The sequence below is a fragment of the Capra hircus genome, chromosome 6 (genome assembly GCF_001704415.2).
Source record: "Capra hircus breed San Clemente chromosome 6, ASM170441v1, whole genome shotgun sequence".
Classification (NCBI taxonomy): Eukaryota; Metazoa; Chordata; class Mammalia; order Artiodactyla; family Bovidae; genus Capra; species Capra hircus.
In genome coordinates this window covers 116393681-116407806 of record NC_030813.1, presented here as the reverse complement: position 1 = coordinate 116407806, position 14126 = coordinate 116393681, and the positions used below count along the sequence as shown (strand labels likewise).

Here is a 14126-nt window from a genome sequence, read left to right as displayed (position 1 = left end):
CCCTTTCACTGAGGTGGCCCAGGTTTATTCCCTGACTGGGAAACTGAGATCCCACAAGCCATGTGGCACACTCAAAGAATAAGAAGAACATTGACTGTAGCCACAATTTAAGCCACTTAATGAGCGATGCTACTTTTCCTGCTTTTAAAACCAGACACCAACAACGATATTACAAGGATTGTCAAGAATCCACTTACGGGATTTCTTTATCCAAGGTAGCCAAGCAGCTCTGGCAGAGGGCTGGTAACCCCCTTCTCTGAGTTGTCCTGGCCACCGACTAGGGGCACGCCTGCACTGACAGGCCACGCCTTTTAGGGACCTCCACAGAGGGAGCGCAACTCTCAGCAGGAGCTTGGAAAGCATGTTTCCACTGTCAGGCTATTTCACCACAGTGGAATAACTGGAGGACTTCTACAGAAAAAATTGGGGGTCACTAAATGCAATGAGATGTCCTGGAATCAATCCAAGAACACAAATAGGGTAGTTGTGGAAAACTTAGTGAAACCCAGATAGTCTGTAGTTAATAATACCGTACCACTTGTAATGTCTTAGTTCTGACAAACACACCAAGGTTAAGGAAGATGTCAACATTAGGAAAAGTTGGCTGAAGGGAGTATCAGAACTCTCTAAACTAACTTTGCAACTTTTCTGTAAGTCTAAAATTATTCCAAAATGAAAAGTTTATTTAAAAAAGATTCCTGGGTCATGAGAAGTTAAACCTACTAACTTCTTATTCAGTCTCAACATGTAACTAGTAGTGTAGTTAAATTGAGAGAAAAATGTTCTTTGTGTTCTATGAATGATAAAAAGTTCACTTCCACAGGAGATATGATAATCAAACGTCACAAATATTACTGGAATTACTCTAAGATAACCTAGAAACCGGGGAGCTGGACTGTTGAAGGCAGAGCGCCGAAGATTTGATGCCTTCAATCTGTGGTGCTGGGGAAGACTCTTGAGAGTCCCTCGTACAGCAAGGAGATCAAACCAGTCAGTCTTAAAGGAAATCAACCTGGAATACTCATTGGAAGGACTGATGCTGAAGCTGAAACTCCAATATTTTGGTCACCTGATGTGAACAGCCGATCCATTGGAAAAGTCCCTGATGATGATAAAGATTGAGGGGAGAAGAGGGCATCAGAAGACGAGATGGCTGGATGGCACTACTGATACAATGCACATGACCTTGGGCAAACTGGGAGATGGTGAGGGACAGAGAGGCGTGGAATGCTACCGTCCACGGGGCCGCGGAGCGTCACACACAGCTGGGTGAGCAACAACGATCAGGAGCCTTGACTGCACAGCTAACACACACGTCCTGCACGCCCTCGAGACACAAATCACTCTACTTCAGCTCCTTCTGGTTATACGGTCTCTAAAGTAAAGTCACCTTGTGCCTCCATGCGTATTCAGAAGGCCGATGGAGTCAAACAAGAGAGCGTCACAGGACGCACAGAAGCACCCTACAGTACCATCAAATAGACACTCAGTAACCCACCCAGGAAAAGAGGCCTCCAGTTAATAAGAACATTTCAAGTGAATGAAATACAAACAGGATGAAAATAGGAATATGCAGGACTGACGAAAATTAATCAAGCAGCTGTCTATAAGAAATCCACTAAGAAAAAGAACATAGGTAGGTTAAAAGCAAAATAATAGGAAAAGCTGCATCACACAAACACCAATTAAAATACACTAAAGTGGTTCTGTTAGTTATCAGACGAAGCAGATCTCAGAGCCAAGAAAACTGCCAGGGATAAGAGGAACATAGCCTAAATGAAAAAAAGGGATCGAGTCACCAAAAGACATAACAATCAAAAACGCAGAGGCACCAACAACAGAGCTCTGAAGTACACGACACAAAAACACAAGTGTGAGGAGAAACCAAGACGCCCACAGCTTCAGCCAGAGCCGCCAACACTCCTCTCTCAGTGACGGACGGACTAGCAGCCGAAAGGCCATCAGGAATAGGGCGCTTTCAGGAATAGGGCACTAACGGATCACCCACTCACCCCGCTAAACACCCGGGACAGCGCTGCCAACCAACCATCTCCCAATAAACACTCTTCTAAAACTACAGAATCAAAGAAAAAACTTAACGACATTCAAGCAAACACTCCACTCAATAACAGCAGAATTTACATGTCTTAAAGTACCTAAGCAATATTCACCAACATGGACCATAAAACTAAAATTTTTCAAAGAATTAAAATCCTAACAGTTGTTCTCTGACCATCCTGGAATTAGACGACGAGTCAGTAACTTGACAAACTGCACGACAGCCCGTCTAACTGACGCTTTGGCTGCGGCAGGCCCCAGCTGCACGCGCAGGTCTTCGCTGCAGCGTGCAGGCTCCTCGCTGTGGTGCAGCTTCAGTCCAGATGCAGGCAGGCGTGACCTCAGCTCCCTCGCCAGGGACAGAGCCCCCTTGCCCAGCGCTGGAAGGCAGGCTCTTTACCACCGGACCACCGGGGAAGCCCCTAAACAGCAGACTTTAAATAATATCAAAGAAGCAGCTTCAAAGGAAATTAGAAAATATTTTAAACTGAAAATTCAAGTACAACACACCAAAGTTTGTGGGATGAAGCTAAATTATGGCTTAGGCATGCACACGTGTATGTATATTAGGAAATACATTATCTTGAAAATACGTATTTTTAAGAAAGAAGAATAGTCTCAAATCAATAATCCAAGCCTCTACTTTAACGAATTAGAAAAAGAAAAGTCAAAACAAACTCAAACCAAGAAATAAGACAAAGAGTAAGAAACAAAATTTTCAAAAATTGTGTTTAAAAATTAATGAAATTTAAAAAAAAGATGAGGAAAAAACAATGAAACTAAAAGCGGGTCCTTTAAAAAGATTAAAAACTTGAAAAGCCTCTAGAAAGACTGGCAGAAAAGAGAGAAGACAAATAAACAGTATCAGGAATCAGAGAGAGAACACAGAATCCTCACAGACACTGAAAGGATAAAAGGACACTACAGACAATTCTACACACATCAACGCAACAATTAAGATGAAATGGACCAGTTCTCTAAAAAGCACAAGCTACTAACAGAGAAGGGAGCAATCCTTAATTTGCTTTATGAGGCCAGCATTATACTGACACCAAAGCCAGGCAAGGAGAATCTGAGAAAACCATCTGCAGTTGCAGTTTGCCGCTCAGTCGTGTCCGACCCTTTGCGACCCCATGGACTGTAGCCCACCAGGCTCCTCCCTCCGTGGGATTCTCCAGGCAAGAGTACTGGAGTGGGTTGCCATTTCCTTCTCCAGGGGATCTTCCCGACCCAGGGATCGAACCCGGGTCTCCCGCATTGAGGCAGACGCTTTAACCTCTGAGCCGCCAGGGAAGCCCAAGAAAACTATTTACATACACCTTATAAAAGCAGATCCAACAAGGGACTTGCCTGGTGGGCCAGTGGCTAAGACCCCATGCTCCCATCACAGGGGGCCCCACAACTAAAGGTCGAACGGCCCATGTGCCGCAATGAAGACCCAGTGCAGCAAATAAACATTTTTCTAAAGTGTAAATCCACAAAAAAATTCCCAGAATACATGACTTTAGCAAGATCAACAGATAAAAGTTGAACACACAAAAATTAATAACTTTTATGTAGTAGTAATGGATAGAAACAGAAATTCTTCAAAACACCATTTACAGAAGTTGAAAAAATGGAATACTTTAAGAATCTAACAAAACAGGGAAAGGATATGTATGCTGGAGACGACAGTACAAAATACTGATGAAAGAAGTCACAGACGTGCGGTACGTCAGTGCTATGTCAATTAAAAAAAATCGAAGAGGACCAAATAAATGTGACAGAACCACACACCACGTTCACAGACGGGAGGACTCAACACAGTGTTCATGCCAATTCACCACCAAACTGACTACAGACTTAAGGCTACTCTAACCAAGGCCCAGTAGAATTATTTGTAGACACAGACAAGCTGATTCTAAAATGTATGGAAAAGTGAAATGACCAAATAGCAAAAACAATCTTAAGTTGGAGGAATCATCTTACTAATATTATAAGACCCACAGTAATTAAGACCGTGTGGTACAGGCAACGAGATAGACTCATAGATCAATGGAACAGAATACAATCCAGAAATAACCACACAAATCAGCCCAATTGATTTCTGACCCAAGTGAAAAATCAACTCAATGGAGAAAGGGTGGAACAAATGGGTTTGGAACGAACCTGACATCCATCCTGCCCAAAACGATACCTGATACGAAATCAACTCAAACGAGTCACAGGTCTAGACGTAAAACCAGGGCATTTTTAGAAGAAAATACAGAAAAACAGTCTTTCTGAGATTTTATAAAACAAATAGTTCTTAGACATGATACCAAAAAGTATGCTTTTATAAAAGAAAAATCCGGAAAGGTGAACTTCATCAAAATTTAATTTTTCTTTGCAAAAAAAAAAGTTGATGGAATTTAAAGACTAGCTACAGCCTGAAACTGTTTTTGCAAATCACAAATCTGACCTAATTCATAATAAGAATTATCAAGAATTCTCAAAAGTCAAAAGTAAGAAAAGAAAAAGTTAAAAAAAAAAAAGCAAAGGCTTAAACACTCCATCCAAGAGGACACAAAAATGGCAAATAAATGAAGTGTTCAGTAACAGCAGTCACTAGGGAAATGTAAATAAATCCCAACACACTACACACCGACTTCTTAATGATTAAAACAGCATCTGAGGAGGGTATGGCAACCCACTCCAGTGTTCCTGCCTGGAGAATCCCATGGACAGAGGAGCCTGGCGGGCCACGGTCCACGGGGTCGCGCAGTCGGAGACGACTGAAGCAACTCGGCAGGAACAGGACCACGAGCCGGCGCGGGCGCAGAGGGATTGCCTTCTCAGCGCTGCTCTCGGGGGTCAGGACGGTGCGGCTGCTCAGAAAGCAGTCTGGCAGTTTCTTATAACGTTACCACTGACCCTGCTCCCGTTCCTTGGCATTTACCCCAGAGAAACGAAAATTTACTTTCATACGAAAACTGGCACACAAATGTTTTATAGCCGCTCTGTTCACTACCAACAAAAGCTGAAAGAACCCCAGTGTCCACCAGTGGAAGAATGGGGAATGGCAATCCACCCGTACAACAGAATACTACCCGGCAGTGGGGAGCAACAAGCTACTCACGCCCGCAGAACTCCGATGAGACTCAGTGACCATGCTGAGTGCCAGGAACCAGCCTCGAAAGCTACAGACGTGCACCATTCACGGAAGTCATTCCACCTCCATGACCTCCCAAGAAGACAGAGCCACAGTAACAAGTCGAGACTGTCCCAAGTGGGTGGGGAGGGGAGTGCACAGGGGCAGCGGGGGACGCCTGCCTGGGCCGCGATGGCGGCACGCCAAGCTGCGCATGCAGGGCAGGGTCCAAGCCGTCACCGCCACGGCCCAAGTCCAGTCTCTGGCTGGGGAACTGAGACCCCGCACACACACGTGCATACACACGTACACACACACGTACGTACACGTGTACACACACACACACACACACACACACACCACACACACCCCCCCCCCACACACCCCCACCACCCACACACACACACACACACACACACACACACACACACACACACGGCTTCCCTGGCAGCTCAGTCGGTAAAAAGAATCTGCCTACAATGCAAGAGACCAGTTGCAATGCAGGAGACCCTGGTTAGATCCTTGGGTGGGGAAGATCCCCTGGAGAAGGAAATGTCAACCCACTCCAGGATTCTTGCCTGGAAAATTCCACGGACAGAGGAGCCTGGTGGCCTAAAGTCCACGGGATCTCAAGAGTCAGACACGACTTAGTGACTAAACCAGCACACACGTACACACACATCTATCTACACAGACAGATACGGCAATAATGCACAGGAACCTGGAATGTTATGTCCATAAATCAAGGCAAATTGGAAAGACTCCAACAGAAAATGGCAAGAGTGAACATCAACATTTTAGGAATCAGTGAACTAAAATAGACTTGAATGGGCGAATTTAACTCAGATGATGACCACTATATACCACTGTGGGCAAGAATCCCTTAGAAAAAATGGAGTAGCCCTCACAGCCAACAAGAGAGTCCAAAATGCAGCACTTGGGTGCAATCTCAAAAATGACAGAATGATCTCTGTTCACTTCCAAGGAAAACCATTCAATATCACAGTTATCCAAGTCTATGCCCCAACTATTAATACAGAAGAAGAAAAAGTTGACTGTTTCTATGAAGACCTACAAAATCTTCTAGAACTAACACCCAAAAAACATGTTATTTTCATTATAGGGGACTGGAATGCAAAAGTAGGAAGTCAAGAGATACCTGGCGTAACAGGCAAGTTTGGTCTTGGAGCAAAATGAGGCAGGGCAAAGGCTAACAGAGTTTTGCCAAGAGAACGCACTGGTCACAGCAAACACCCTCTTCCAACAACACAAGAGAAGACTCTACACATGGACACCACCAGATGGTCAACACCAAAATCAGGCTGATTATATTCTTTGCAGCTGAAGATGGAGAAGCTCTATACAGTCAGCAAACACACGACCAGGAGCTGACTGTGGCTCAGATCATGAACTCCTTATTACCAAATTCAGACTTAAATTGAAGAAACTAGGGAAAATCACCAGACCATTCAGGTACGACCTAAAACAAATCCCTTAGGAATATACAGTGGAAGTGACAAATAGATTCAAGGGATTAGATGATAGACAGAGTGCCTGAATAACTATGGACAGAGGTTCGTGACACTGTACAGGAGGCAATGATCAAGACCATTCCCAAGAAAAACAAATGCAAAAAGGCAAATTGGTTGTATGAGGAGGCCTTACAAATAGCTGAGAAAAGAAGAGAAGCAAAAGGCAAGGGAGAAAAGGAAAGATATTCCCATTTGAATGCAAAGTTCCAAAGAAGAGAAAAGAGAGATAAGAAAGCCTTCCTCAGTGATCAATGCAAAGAAATAGAGGAAAACAATAGAATGGGAAAGACTAGAGATCTCTTCAAGAAAATTAGAGATACCAAGGGAACATTTCATGCAAAGAAGGGCACAAAAAGGACAGAAATGGTATGGACCTAACAGAAGCAGAAGATATTAAGAAGAGGTGGCAAGAATACACGGAAGAACTATAAAAAAAAAGATCTTCACGACCCAGATATTCATAATGGCATGATCACTCACCTAGAGCCAGACATCCTGGAATGTGAAGCCAAGTGGGCCTTAGGAAACATCACTACGAACAAAGCTAGTGGAGGTGATGGAATTCCAGTTGAGCTGTTTCAAATCCTGAAAGATGATGCTGTGAAAGTGCTGCAATCAATGTGTCAGCAAATTTGGAAAACTCAGCAGCGGCCACAGGACTGGAAAAGGTCAGTTTTCTTTCCAATCCCAAAGAAAGGCAATGCCAAAGAATGTTCAAACTACCGCACAATGGCACTCATCTCACATGCTAGCAAAGTAATGCTCAAAATTCTCCAAGCCAGGCTTCAGCAGTACATGAACCGAGAACTTCCAGATGTTAAAGTTGGATTTAGAAAAGGCAGAGGAACCAAACTGCCAAAATCCGTTGAATCACAGAAAAAAGCAAGAGAGTTCCAGAAAAAATCTACTTCTGCTCTATTGATCATGACAAAGGCTTTGACTCTGTGGATCACAACAAACTGTGGAAAATCCTTCAAGAGATGGGAATACCAGACCACCTGACCTGCCTCTGGAGAAATATGTATGCAGGTCAGGAAGCAACAGTTAGAACTGGATGTGCAACAACAGACTGGTTCCAAATCGGGAAAGAAGTATATCGAGACTGCATATTGTCACCCTGCTTATTTAACTTAGATGCAGAGTACATCGTGAGAAATGCCGGGCTGGATGAAGCACAAGCTGGAATCAAGATTGCTGGGAGAAATACCAGTAACCTCAGATACACAAATGACACCACCCTTATGGCAGAAAGTGAAGAGGAACTAAAGAGCCTCTTGATGAAAGTGAAAGAGGAGAGTGAAAAAGTTGGCTTAAAACTCAACATTCGGAAAACCAAGATATTGGCACCTGGTCCCATCATTTCATGGCAAATAGCTGGGGAAACAATGGAAACAGTGACAGACTTTATTTTCTTGGGCTCCAAAATCACTGCAGATGGTGACTGCAGCCATGAAATTAAAAGACGTTAGCTCCTTGGAAGAAAGCTATGACCAAGCTAGATAGCATATTAAAAAGCAGAGACATTACTTTGCTGACCAAGGTCCTTATAGTCAAAGCTATGGTTTTTCCAGTAGTCATGTATGGATGTGAGAGTTGGACCATAGAGAAAGCTGAGCACCGAAGAGTTAATGCTGTTGAACTGTGGTGCTGGAGAAGACCCTTGGGAGTCCCTTGGACAGCCGGGAGATCCAATCAGTCCTGATTTCCTAAAGGAAACCAGTCCTGAATATTCACTGGAAGGAGTCATGCTGAAACTGAAACTCCAATACTTTGGTCAACTGATGCAAAGAACTGACTCAGTAGAAAAGACCCTGATGCTGGGAAAGATTGAAGGCTGGAGGAGAAGGGGACGACAGAGGATGAGATGGGTGGATGGCATCACCAATTTGATGGACATGAGTTTGAGCAAGCTCTGGGAGTTGGTGATGGACAGGGAGGCCTGGGGTGCTCCAGTCCATTGGGTCACAAAGAGTCGGACACGACTGAGCTGAACTGACAATATATAGATAGATAGATAGGTATAACTGCGTGTTAATTTTTTTAATTAGCTATAATAAAAGCACTTGGAAAAACCCTAACAATATCTTTAAAGTCAAGCCACGTGTATACTGAGCAATTCCACTTTGGGTTTACACTCAACCAAAAGGAGCGCCCTATCCACCAAAGGACACGCACAGGACTGTGCACAGCAGCCGATTTCATCAGTCATGAAACAAGATAAGCCCGATGCCCGTCAGGATCAGAAGGGTCAAGCGCGGGACAGTCGCACAATGGACACCGCACGCCGCGGAGGGAATGACGGGCTGCTGCGCCAGCAACAGGAGGGCGCTGAGACACAGCTGCTGAGCCCGAGAGCCCTGCCCTCCACAGAGCCCGCTACACGGAAACCAGAAACGGGACACACGAGGCCAGTGAGGGCGACGAGGGCAACTCGGGCACACTCCGCGAAAACCAGAAATGGGACACACGAGACCAGTGAGGACAAAGAGGGGAACGCGGGCACACTCCGCGAAAACCAGAAACGGGGACACGCGAGACCAGTGAGGGCGACGAGGGGAACGCGGGCACACTCTAGGGCACCGGGGCACTTTTCACCATATTGCCTATGTCGGAATGCTGGTCCCATGGGTGAGCACACACAGAAAGAACACTGCACCCAGAACACTCCCTGTGGCTTTACCCGCTGCAAATCTTCGCTGAATCACACAAGGTTCTAGACCTTTACCAGACCTACTTCCTCAGGTCACCGAAGCAAATGCAAACCAGGGCCTTCCCTGGTGACCCACTGGTGAAGAATCCACCTGCCAGTGTGGCGATACAGGTTTGATGCCTGATCCTGGAAGACCCCACGTGCCTCGGAGCAACGAAGCCTGAGCGCCACAGCGACCGAGCCTGTGTCTGGCGCCTGGGAGCCACAGCTGCTGACGCCCCCGGGCCCCAGAGCCGGTGCTCGACAGTGAGAGGCCTGCACAGTGAGAAGCCCACCGACTTCAACCACAAAGTACCCCTGCTTTTAAAGAAAGCGATGAAGACCCAACCCAGCAATCCTCCAAAAGAACAATGAACGCGAGAGTGATGACTGAGCATCACCTCATCGTGGCAGCTGCTCCTGAGGCGCAGGGAAGGCCGCTGCAGGCTCCAGTGCGCCCCAAGGTCTGCAGTCACCCCGCCTGGCCAGAGGAGACGCTGTGTGTGTCGTGTCTCAGTTGCAGCCACATCCAGCCCTCTGTGGTGCCACGGACTGGGGCTCACCAGGCTCTTCTGTCCATAGGGTTCTTCAGGCAAGAAGACTGGATTGGGTTGCCATGTCCTTCTCTAGGAGGATACACTGTATGATGGCCCTTAAACATTAACATTTTAATTATTATTTTCTTGGGTTTCCAAATCACTGCAGATGGTGACTGCAGCCATGAAATTAAGACACGTTCTCCTTGGAAGAAAAGTTATGACAAACCTAACAGCATCTTGAAAAGCAGAGACATTACCTTACGACAGAGGTCCGTCTAGTCACGGCTATGGTTTCTCCAGTGGTCATGTATGGATGTGAGAGTTGGACTGTGAAGAAGGCTGAGCACTGAAGAATTGATGATTTTGAACTGTGGTGCTGGAGAAGACTCTTGAGAGTCCCTTGGACTGCAAGGAGATCCAACCAGTCCATTCTAGAGGAGATCAGTCCTGAATATTCACTGGAAGGACTGATGCTGAAGCTGAACCGCCAATCCTCTGGCCACCTGATGCGAAGACCTGACTCATTGGAAAAGACCCTGATTCTGGAAAAGATCAAAGGCAGGAGGAGGACAGAGGATGAGATGGTTGGATGACACCACTGACTGAATGGACATGAGTCTGAGTCAACTCCAGGAGTTGGTGAAGGACAGGGAGGCCTGGTGTGCTGCAGTCCATGGGGTCACAGAGTCAGACATGACTGAACGACTGAACTGAAACATTAATAACATCTTCTTGCCACTTTTTCAGCAACGAAAAAGGATTTACGTTATTATCAACACAAATGCTCCCTATGCACCATGTTCTCTGATTTTCAAACTGTAGTTTCACTGTTTGAAAATGTACCTTGATCTGTACCCCAAACAGCTTCCTGTCATAAACCTCTAACAGCATTACAGAAGAGGCCTAAATGCCCATCTGAGCCCTCCATACGTGTACATTTTATGTAAATTGATACCCCAACAGCTCATTTCATGGCTCAATTTCCATAATACAAAAATCTGTATACACACAAATACTTTACAAAATTGGATCCTTACTACAAACACTGTTCTCTTCAATGTTTTGCTTTTTCAGCCATGCTGTGCAACTGTGGGATTCAGCTCCCTGACCAGGAATTGAGTGCATGTCCTCAGTGGTGAAAGTGTGGAGTCCTCACCGCTGGACCACCAGGACATTCCCACACACACTTCTTTATTTCATAAGCTTTTCTCTTCACTTAATGCATCATGAATGTTATGAAAATCATACTTTAAAACAGGGATGCAAACAAGCAAGATATTTTCATAATATCCTTCACCTGCTAACTCTTCGCGCACGGCTAACTCTATCGTCACATTAGAGCAGACCAGCACACTTGGCTGTCAGAACAGGACTGGCCAAGACGCATGCCATCATTTTTACATCCTCGGGTCACAATTGAGAGAGCTTCATCAATGGCATCCTGCGGCGGGGTGCCTGTAAAGCCAGCCAGGCTGGCTTCCTGACAACAAGGGTCCGGTTCACACACAACCCCATGTGCCCACTTGCCAGCCTCCAACCATTTAATTCTCCCAACACCATGAGAAGCCACCTACAAAATGGGGCAGTGTGAGGCTGTGCCTCAGGGCACAGAGCCCAGCAAGTCTGTGTCCCCCAGCTTTGCATATTTTGTGTACAGAGTTGTGCTATGCGCCGAAGACTCTAGAAGCTAAGTTATGTTTCCTACTTAGCCCACAGTCCTCATTTCCCTGTAGAAGCCAACTGCACGTGGAAGCGCTCGCTCTGCCTGAAAGCCACCTCCGATGGCGGCGGTCCTGGGTGCATGCTCGGTGCCGTGCACAGCAAGCTGAGCAGGGGAGCGAAGAAGACCCCTCCTGAGAATCGAGACAGCCCTCCTACTCTCGATTCTCTTAGGTATCTTCTGCCCTGGTGGACCCGCTGAGATGGAAACGCGGAGCCCCAAGAACTGTAAGCCTGGGAAATCCGGGCTGGCGTCCATTTACCGTCACTCGCTGGCCAGCACTGTTTGGGGCGCCTGTTCTGCCCCAGATAAGGGGTCCCAAAAAGCTCACCATCTGAGAGGAAACAATTCAGAGGTTTCAGAATTACACCAAGAACTTTTGTGATTGGTGTCACCTATTACCATAAACAGTATTTTTATGTGTTTTATTAATAAAACACTTGCAAAGTACTTTTAAAACTAAAGACACAGCTTGAAAACTTCAAAGTATAGTAGAAGAGAATGTTTTCAAAGGTGCAGGTCACAATTCAACAGTACATAATAACTTGTGTATTACAACCACCATTATATGAAACTGAGCGAAACAAAAGATACCAGCAAGTATCAGAGTATCATTTTGTAAACCCTGCAGTGTGAAGAATGTGTGTACATGTGTGAGTGCAAGGTGTGTGCAGAGCAGTACAAGTCTCAAGGTATATTAGCTCTTATAGTGGGTTCACGGTCAAAACTCTGAATTCATAAATTTAACAAAACAAAAAAAAACAGTCCTGTCAAGATAATACTAGGCAGACAGTTATCCAAGTTTGAAAAGTGTCATTCGAATAATAACTAAAAGGTTATTTTAGCTAAATAATGCAAAGTAAGTGAGAATTATTAAAACCTAGAATAATGGTGTGAAAGGCTACTGTAAGAATTTTTATTGTGCCACCAATTTGTTTTTATTAAATCAATAAAAATGGGTGTATTTTACATCCAGCTGAAGCCAATATTATCAACATTTTTGTAAAGGATTTGCTCAAGCAGACCTCCCTGCCTCCCCTCCCCAGAAGCAGCAAACATGGCCCTTAATTTGCACTCCATCCATGCAAATGCATAAGCCTCGCCCTGTATCCTAAGAACGACACCAGTTTCGCTCTCCAGTGTACTGGACAATGGCAAGCTCTGGAGACTGTGAAATGCAGGGGTGAGACCCAAAACAAAGCTGACAATATAAAGAAAGTTCCAACAACTGCAGAGAACACTCAAAACCCTATAAGCTGCAACTAAAGCCCACACGCTTTACTACGTATTCAGATAGTAACAGCGCCAGAGAACCATGCCACGTGCAATGATTTCTTGTCTGTTCTCACTACCTATCGTTCCAACACAACATTTACAATCCCGCATAAAACAATTTCTGTCTCAGAAACGGGCACACAAATAAATACTCCTTACGAGGCTTTCGGTTGTTTTCACTGCTGCAAATGTCTTCAAAGCAACGTAAAACAGTCCTAACAACACAAACTCCGGAAAAAAAAAAAATCCATTCTCTTTCAGCAGCCGACTGAACAAGTGGAAATGATCGCCAACTGCATACCCGGGTACCAGTCCTGGGTCTTGCAAAGTGCTGTGACCAAGAGCGAAATAAAAGTGGCAGCCATCCACAGCTAGCAGCGGCAGTGTGTGCTACTGTCTCCAAAGACAGAAGAAAGGAAAAAAAAAAAAAAAAAAAGACGATTCAAATATATGCCTGAGTAACCAGACCACTCATTACCTCTATCAACACTTTCAAAGAGCAGGGGGTGAAGCGCCAGGGCCGCCCCTCGCGAGGACTGCCAGGTCTCTCTTTTCCAAATGACCGTTTCGCAGGAGCCCAAGAAAACTTGGAGGCGGCGCTCGGCGATGACCGTGCGCCGGGCGCGGAGGAAGGAGGTGGGCACGCGCGGCGAGCCCCGCTCGCCTCCACCTGACGCCCAGTGGCTCCGGAATCGCACCCGAGTAAACCTCAAGGACGGGCCCGGCGGGGCCGAGGCGGCCCCGGGCCGGCCCGTGACAGCGCCGCGCAGGTGGGCGCCGCGCGCTCCCGGGAGATGCGGCACCTGGCGGCGGCGGGCCCCGGGCACCTCCCACAGCCCGGGGCCGCGGTCCCCCGCGCCGGCCCCGCGGGAGGCTGTCAGCGCGCGAGCCGCCCGGCCCCCGGCCCCCGGCCCCGCACCGTTACCGCCCCCGCCGCCGCCGCTTACCTCAAAGTAGCCTCCGGGGGCGGCGCCGCCCGCGCCCGCGCCGAGGGGCCCGTTGGCCGCCGCCGCCGCCGCCGCCGCCGCCGCCGCGCCGCCCGGGGCCGCCAGGCCCGCGGCCTGGGAGCCGCGCAGCGCCGCCGCCGGGCCGGCCTTGCCGCCGCCCGCGCCGCCGTTGCCCCCGCCCGAGCCGCCGCCGCCGCCCCGCTTGTTCTTCCGGCGCTTGGCCCCGCGCTTGGCGTCGGCCGGGCTCATGGCGGGCG

General features: G+C 47.0%; 1 protein-coding gene across 2 annotated transcripts in view; it reads right to left on the bottom strand.

Moving 5' to 3' along the window:
* Positions 1-13884, bottom strand: part of FAM193A (family with sequence similarity 193 member A) — a 151223-nt gene extending 137339 nt beyond the window's left edge. For both annotated transcript variants that reach the window (XM_018049834.1, XM_018049835.1), the window contains exon 1: positions 13870-13884. The gene's annotated coding sequence lies outside the window, so the exon portion shown is untranslated. The remainder of the gene's footprint in view (positions 1-13869) is intronic.